Source organism: Quercus suber, unplaced genomic scaffold (assembly GCF_002906115.3).
Source record: "Quercus suber isolate HL8 unplaced genomic scaffold, Cork oak 2.0 scaffold_615, whole genome shotgun sequence".
In the NCBI taxonomy this organism is placed as follows: Eukaryota; Viridiplantae; Streptophyta; class Magnoliopsida; order Fagales; family Fagaceae; genus Quercus; species Quercus suber.
Genome location: NW_027070058.1, coordinates 319798 through 328726, shown reverse-complemented (window position 1 = coordinate 328726; position 8929 = coordinate 319798). Strand labels below are relative to the sequence as shown.

The 8929-nt window shown below is 32.0% G+C and overlaps 1 long non-coding RNA gene across 1 annotated transcript; it reads left to right on the top strand.

Annotated features, from left to right (window-relative positions):
• Window positions 1-737: 737 nt before the first annotated feature.
• LOC111985205 (uncharacterized) lies at window positions 738-3851 on the top strand. Its single transcript, XR_002880033.2, has 2 exons — window positions 738-1199; window positions 3567-3851. It is a non-coding gene; the product is annotated as an uncharacterized LOC111985205 (long non-coding RNA).
• The last annotated feature ends 5078 nt before the right edge of the window (window positions 3852-8929 follow it).

Here is an 8929-nt window from a genome sequence, read left to right as displayed (position 1 = left end):
AATGGATAAAAATGCTCTCCAATAAACTATGGTCCCTTCTTGAGGATATTCTCGTAGTCCTCCTTGAGCGATAGTCGAGTGAGAAAAAACCTATGTCCTAATCCTACGAAGCCGAGTCTCCTAGTAGGCTTCCACATAGATAGGAGCTTATTGTGGATAAAATTAAAACCCACAGACCTACCGTAGACCTTCACAATGAGAGCATGTGACCAAGGGCTACGAATCTCATGCTTGAGTTCCTTAGAAAATTTCATTGCTACCAGTCCTTCTTGGAGAGCTTTTACCTCGTCATCCGATTCTATATCATCCTCCATGAGGTCCTCAAAACTAAAAGCCTGGGTGTAGGCACCAGGGAGCTCACCCATTAGTCTATCCTTAAAGGTCATGGACTGGTTCCAGTAACCACTGCTACGTCTTTGTGACGAGGAGGTTATGTCCATTCCTTCTTGGAATCGTGCATGGCCAACATTCTTCACTTTTTTGTTGCTACGTGAGAGTTCTTCTTGTTCTTCCATTGAGAGCATGAGAGAGTGAGAGTTTTCTGTATATCATATCATATATCATATTATATACTATATGTTAATAATAGAAGCTAAGAGAAAGTTGATTCCTACAATTAAGGAGGTGCTGCCGTGTAGGAAAAGTGACTATCTAAAATCCAGTCACGTTTAAATTAAAAAGTGATAAAGTACATTATTTGGTAACACTACAACACCATTTAAAATCCTCTCATTATAAATAGCCAAAAAAAAAAATCCGGTTAAAATTAAAGAGTACACACAAATAGAAATAGAGAAAGGCAATGAAATCGAGAGAGAGGCTATGAAGACACGGAGAAAGAAAGAGGAAAAGAGACACAGTGAAAGAAGCAGAAAAAGAGAGAGGCGATCCTGCCTCCGCCAGTCCCCTCGCCATACTCCGACCACCAGAACTGCAGACACACAGTCTCTTCCATTTCAATTCTCCTTTTCCTTCGACAAATTCAGCAGTTCTCTCTATCTTTCTTAAAATCAAAAACCCTAACCAATGAGTTCTCCTTCCATCAGCCCAGCCTCCACCCATATACTGCCAGGAAAAACCCCACTTAAAACATCAAGCGGTTGGAAATAAAGCCTCAATCCCAATCAACCCGATTAAAAGCTTCCATTGCCCATTTGTCCATAGTTTGCAATCAGAGAACGTCTTTCAATTTCTCTCCTGTTAGTTTTCTCTTTACTTTTAGTTTGTGCATTAATTATGATCAGTTATTTATTTATTTATTTATTTTTAATTTGGCTGGATTCTTTTTTTATTTAACTTTCTGGGTTATATTTTTTATTAAGGTATTTGAGTTAGATTTGGTTTTGTTTTGGGTATTTGGTTAAATTGATATGTGCGTATCTATTTATGGTGTCCGGTTAAAAATAGAGCAATAGATTATTCTACAAAAAAATATAAGCCACTCGAACAAGGTAGGAATAAAAAATGGCAATTGGGCTTTTTCCTTATCTAGGTATTTTAGAAGCATTGATGTGGATCTCTTTGAGGGATGTTGTTATGATCTAGGTTTTTCGATTAGGAGTAGTTTTGTTTAATTAGTTTAAATAGATGGGTTAGATTTGGGTTTGAGGGCTTTTGGTTAGAAGTTGTTTTGTTTAGGATATCTGAACGCAGAGTGTTTGTTAAAATGCCTAGGTGTTTTGCTCTTCTTTTTCTTTTTTTAGAATTTGGTTTTTGATAACATACCTCCTATTTCATTTTGCTAGCCCCTAATAGAAATGAATAATAGGATGAAATTACCCTTTAACTTTAACTTTTGTGATTTTACTTTACTGTTATATTAAATCTCCACGTGGAACAAAGTCTAACTGAGGAAGAAGCTACGTTGGTTCTAAGTAGTAATGGAAGTGGTAAAAGTAGAATGCATGGATCTTTTAAACGCTCTCTGATTTATTATTATTTTGTTGATTATTGTGTCGATGTTAAGGACTTAATGTCAAATTTATTTTGTATAGGTACTATCATTTTAGTCATGGGCACAATTTAATGTGTTTTGATGTCTGTGTTTGTGGTTCATGTTGGGGTCTTAGACAAAGACGGTGAGGTACATGTCTTTGATATCAAGGTTTCTGATTTCTTTTTATATCAAGTAGTGAGAGTTAGTTTCTTTGAAAGCACTCAAACTTAGTTTTGTTTGTAGAAAAAACTAAGCAAAAAAGGACAGCTAATTTATTGGTTTCAGTTTTGTTCAATATTATTATTTGTTACTTTACAATTTTTTTTTCTTTTCAGTTATTGTGCAAAGTTTAGTCCTTTTTCCATAAGGATTATGTCAGTGATATGCCCCCACCCCCCCCTTTTTTTTTTTTTTTTTTCGTACAGATAAATCACCTATGGTAGAGTTTTATGCTTTAAAACATTGAAATAGTGAAAGCTAATCGCAAGCAACATATGCAATTAGTACTTTCCTAAGTCCAACAATTTCTTCTTTTCTATTTTTTTAGTGACATTTAGTGCTGCCATTATTTAACTAAAAGTGAGTTGGTACTTCCTTTTTTTGTTTTATTGAAATTATTTGCAATCTGTGGAGTCGAAGATAAATGTTACATTAATGGAAAATTGTTTTGATGTATCATGTAACTTCAATTTGTTTAGCTCAAGGACAATTAGTGGTGCTCCTACTTAACTTCAACTGAGTTTTGTTTTATTGAAGTCATCTAAAATTTGTGGAGTTGAGGATAAATGTTATGTTAATTGAAACTTTTTATTGATGTAGCGTGCAACTAATTAGCAAATGCCATTAGTATTTTAAGCAATTCTAATTGAAAATTTAAATGCAATTCTTTTTAGTAGATAAAAAGATGTTACTTCATGTTATTACTTTAACATATGTTTCACATTCATGTTCACCATGGTTAACATGTTTATATACAATGTACATTTATCCGTGTATGTATAAATTAATGAATTTTATGGGGGATGAATGAGCAATTATGATTTATGCACCTCTACTTATGGCTACAAAATCATTATTCCTATTGCATACCATGAGAGTAGTAAAATAAATTATTTCATAGAGAATCCCTATAGGCTTTAAACGCTTATATTTTGGTTGAGTTATATAATTTCTTATATGGATGCAAATGGAGCCTTAATTTGATCATATTGTACATCATTCTTCAATATTAAAGGAAAAAAAAGCTCTTTATAGTTTCTTTTAAGTGGTTTCTATCCGGTATTGTATAAGTTTATTTTAGAAGTTGATGGATACCATCTTGATTTTTGTCAAGTTTCTTAGAAGTGCATCACACTTTTTAGATGAATTTTTCCCACTTGGAATTTGTTGAATATAATATGGGAAACATATCATTTGGGTTCTACAACTATTTTGCTCCTGACGAAATTTTCTTGGGGTTTGGTTGAAATTTTTATAATTGTAATTGTCTTATCAAAGTTGGTGCTAAATTTGATGTCTAAACTTTTTGAATATTTGCATTTTTAATTTAACCTCATTTTATTTTCTCTTTTTGGATAAATTAGCTTCATTTGATCTAAATTATAGCTTCGTTTGATCTACTTCTTCTCAGATGAAGAAGTTTTAAGACACAGAACATGTAGCTGACAACAACCAAGTTGGCTTCTCCACCAAATTTCTTCCAAGGACATTCTCATCATTCTCTTTTTAACTTTCTTTTTTTTGGCTAATATTTTGTGTCCATCACAGGGGATGTTACCAACCACTTTGGTTGCTTATAATGTACTTGAAAGAAATATATTTGTAAGAAGCATATTGTTTTGGAAATTATAGTTGTAATTATACTTTCTAAACCTATTTATTTTTATCTATTTCTAATTAATTATTGTTATCAAAATTCTATTAGATATCTCCTCATTCAATTATTTAAGTTGCTTCGTTCATTGAACCAATTTTTTTTTTTTTTCAAAAATTCAGCTTATTAGTTATTGACGTAGTTCATAAATATACTATAATCCAATCATTTATAAATTTGATTGTGATAGTTATCTATGTATTTAATTTGAAATTCATACTAGGTGTTATTTATCAAATGTTGTGTAACGTCCAAAATCATAAGCAGTAAAAGTCTATTTAATTTGAATGATCCATAAAATATATTAAATAAATAAACCGGCAACCTTAAATCTCATCACAAATGTCTAATTCATCAAAGACAAAACATCCTTAAAATAATTCTCCAATATAGTGTTTAATGCCATAAAAATAATAATAAAATCTTCAGTTCCACAAAATAGTTCGTAATTGCTGGCCCCCAAGAATCTCTACTCCAATAATCCCTCTAACGTATCTGTAATGGGAAATAAAGGGGGGGGTGAGATAACTTAATAAGTGAAATTCACTAACATTGGGGTGTGGGAACAAACCTTTTAAATAAATAATTCTTGCAACAATTTCGTAACTTGTAACTCATCAATATTTATCATCAAATACTTCATATATATAAAAACAACTATCTTTATATTGTGAGTCATCATAATATATATATATATATATATTAATATCATCACATAAACAATTTTCTAGGCTTTTCTTGTGGTCAATGTTTATGCTCCGTTGACAAGGTTGTGCTGTCCCCTTTTTGGGACTGGAACTCCTTTTCATCCCCTTTCTTAAGGATGGTTCCTTTGGAGCCTAAAGGTGCACTCTCTTGCTAAAGAGCTTCCTTTTTGGATCCTCAATAGTATACTTCCTTGCTAAGGAGCTATCAAATGTTCACTGTCCCCTTTTCTAGGACTATCCTTTGCTAAGGACTAGCTACAGTATGATTGTCCTTGCTAAAGACTAAATACAATACTGAGCTTTTAATCATGACTTGCCATAGGTTTTCAAAACATATTCAACATGCTCCCAAAAATAATCCATTCATAATTCTAAAAAATATAAAGATATGTACACACATACAAGTTTAACTAAATTTAGGTTGTCCCACAAGTTTTTCATAGAACAACTAGTAAATGTGCACATCAAACATTTATAAAATGCCAATTTATATAGAGAATATCAACATATTTCTTTGATATAGAATAGTTCAATAATCAACATTGTTTTGGGAAAACCCCAAAATTAGTAAACACCACTTACCTCTTAGTTACAAAATAAAAGGAATCAATCACCCTTGAGTCACAATGAATCAGTAGAATTAGAACCTAGCAACACCGAAAATAGGTTCATCAATACACAATTACCCATTTAAAAATCTATTTTCAGACTTAAACGGTTTTATCCTAAACAATATTGATATATCCAAAATTCTCCATTTATTCACCTAACTATCCAATTCACTTTCAGCTTTAATCAGATTTTTGGACTTAAAGATATTGCTGCCTAATCAGATTTTCCATTATAAATTCCTAGATTGGGATCAATCAAATACCAACTCTCCTTTGCCTCAGGCACATTTATGGTATTCTACACAGAAGGTGATCAAAGCCTTAATACTTCTAATTGATGCTGGAAATAAATATTGGTATGACTTGGAAGACTTAATTAACACGGCAAGTACTGTCAAAGCTAGCAAACCAAGTATATTTGGATGCTGTGACTGCTTTTCGACAAAAGGATTTAGAAGCTTTAAATCTTCATAGCAAAAATTTTATTATATATATTCAATCTAATATAGGAAGCACGTACTAGCCTCACCATCAATCTAGTTGCCTGTTGTCCCTTTAATGCCGTTGGACTAGTTTTAGAAAATAATAAAAGGTGATGGTCAATCAGTCAACAATTGAGGCTTAAAAGGTAAGGGTCAATCGGTCAATAATTGAGGCTATGTGTGGATGCATATTAACCACAAACACCCTATGCCCATTAAAATAATCATAGTTTTAGATCAAAGATGGCCATATACGGATATACATATAAAACCACAAAGCAAAATTTTCCCTTTCACATGATGACAAAGTCCAAGCCTATTACTCTATTTGGTTCAATTTCAAAGTCCGTGGCTCTTTCCTTGACATATTAACCATTCATTCTCTAATATAATACAATTATAAGAGCCCTTTTTCTATTAGTATAATGATAGTCTAGGTTCATAACAATGGCTAGCTGTTAACTATTCAAACTTCTTAAATCTAGAGTATGAGAAAATCATACCGGTAGACTCCAACTCAACGCTACAGTAAAGAAAGGCAAAGTTCAACAGTAGCAAAAGGAAGCCCTATTAGTAAAATACACGTATGACTAAAGAGGAAGAAGACTAGGGTTTTATTTTATTTTATTTTTTAAAGTTTATCAAAGCCCGCATATCTCACTTGGGCTTCATATTCCATAGTATTCATCTTATTTTAATATCTTAGGCCCAAATCACTTTAATCCATTAAATTATAGGCCTCCTTTATAATTTACGTATAATAATTAAATTGGTGCCAAAATTATGGGGTGTTACATGTTGCTTCTCTTTATAATTTGATTCCCTATGTTCTTTTTATTTCGTTGTTTACAAGTTCTTTGAGGGCTTCTTTTTTTAATTATTTTTCCTGGGGTTGTGATGTAAAGGTCAAAGAGTTCACAAATCACAGTGATTGAGGCATGTAATTGCGTTACAATGAATATCATAATTTAATGGTAAGTTTAGGGATTTTCCCCTTTATTTCTATTGATTTTTTTAATATATATATATATATATATATTCGAACATGTAAAAAAAAAAAAATTCGAATATGTAATAGAATGCAAACTTGGCAAAGAACCAGGAAATTAGGAACAATGGGTATTTTGTTCTTTGAAACTTATTTCTCTTTATTTTGCCATCCTATATCTATGATAAGCTTTTTTGTGGGCATTATTCTTTTGATGGAAAATTTCTACTTGAGCATAATTTGGTTTTAATGCTCATTTGAGAAATTTTTAAATTGTAAATTCTATTAAATAGCTTAGTTGTTGCAAGTATTTTGATCTCTGCTAATTTCTATGTTTTGTGTCATACTATTTTCAATCTTAATGCAATTTTCAATCTTAGGTTGTTTAAGTTAGACTAATAGAACCACAAAAATGCTAGAGTTAGGGAGAGAAAAAAGAAGTAGCTGCTTTGTTTTTGGAAGGGATTGTGTTATTTTTTAGTTTGTTTTGGGTTAGATTTTTGGTCTTTTAGGTATGAGAGGTACTTGAGGGACAATCAATAATGGTATTGGTGTGGTGTTGATGGGTGTGATGAGGCCTAAAATGAAGATGAAGTGCATTGTCCCAGTTGTTATGGCTAGAATGCTTGGTTATGCACATTTTGATTGGTATGCCAATTGATATTATTGGTGATGCTGGTGTTAGGTAAGTTTATAGATTTTTATTTTTGTATATTTAATTTTATACAAGTATACTAAATTGTGCATTCAGTTTTTGGGTGGGCTTGCTATTTAGGGTTGTTTTTTAAAGTTAATTGTTGCTCATGCTTCAATTTCAAACCACCTATTAATTCATTTGCTTAGTTACATCTTGATTCAATTTGCATAGGTAGTTTACATTTGTTCTAGAGTTCACTTTTGGCGTTGATTCCACTAATTCTAAGTTCTAACTCTGTCCATTGTGTTTGGATCTAGCATGCAGTTAACAATTTGAAGTTGTTTTAATTAGATGAGCTTGGCTCATTGGTGTGGTAAGCTTGACATATTAACATGGGAAAACATTCTGTTTTTTCACTCTTCATTGGAAATTGAAGAGTGAAAAAACTGAATGTTTTCAAAGTATGTGATGTGAGTTAAGGCTATGTTTTATCTCTATAACCCAAAACTTATTATTAAAAAAAGAAAAGAAAAAGAAATCTCCCCAACATAAAAGGGCTTTAGTTTGTGGTTAATTTGCTTTGGGTTGGTGCATGTGTGTTTTCAATGACATATGATGCTCACCATGTGCTTCATATTTTGTTTCTAGATGGACACCACTGTAACATAAGATATATATTTTTTAAATTCTATAAAAGATAATTGGAGTTGATTTTAAATGGAGTGATATTGTATTTTATAGATAGCATTCCTGCAAGTAGGACAAATGAGGGGCTGTACAACATGCCCTTGACGAATTTTGAATTTTAATGTATTGCTATATTAACTTAATTGTACGGTGAACTCTATTGCGGTGCTATATGTACTTAGTTTTGTAGGTTTGCCGACTATGATGTGCCCGACACTTCCAAGACTCTTGTACGTGTATATTGGCATATTAATGAAATCTCTCTTCTTTCCAACCCATTTTCCTCCATAGTGGTCTGTGTATGTCTGTAGTTATTGATTTGCTAGAACTTGCGATGATCCATATGTTGAAGTAGATCCAAACTTGTTTCGAATTTTATGATTTGACGTTGAGGCATTGTGACTCATAGCTTAGTTAATCTACAAATTTAGTGGGTAGAAAGAAGTTCATTATTGTGGTGCATTTATAACCTCATTTCGGGGTCCAAGCATTTATTTCAGTTATTAGGGCTTGTCGTGTCAATACAGGCTAGAAAAACATTATATGAACAGGATTTTAAATGTTCCAAATGTCTTGTGTCTAGATTCATGTGGGGACCACACTAATTTAAATATGAAATATAATAAATTTTCCTCCATCCGTCTAAATTTAATTGGGATTGTAATTACGAGTCACAGTGAAAGTTAGTTGTGCTCCTTTTTTTTTTTCCCTTTCTCACACTCGCATATTTTTAGGTTCACCTCCCCTTCTACAACAATCAAAACCCAAAATCACTCCTCTCCTACTCAGTTAACAGTACATGTTCGCAGTTACCACACCGATTCAGGCACCTTAACATACAGATCCCCTCTTCATTTTTGTGTATAACCATTTCACCATCAAATTCTTGTATAATCATTTCAAAATTTGTAATCACATTATTATTATGTATTGTTATTTAATATGATACTATGAACCTAGTACAAATCATTTTATTATAAATTTAAAGTAAATAAAAAAAAAAAAAAG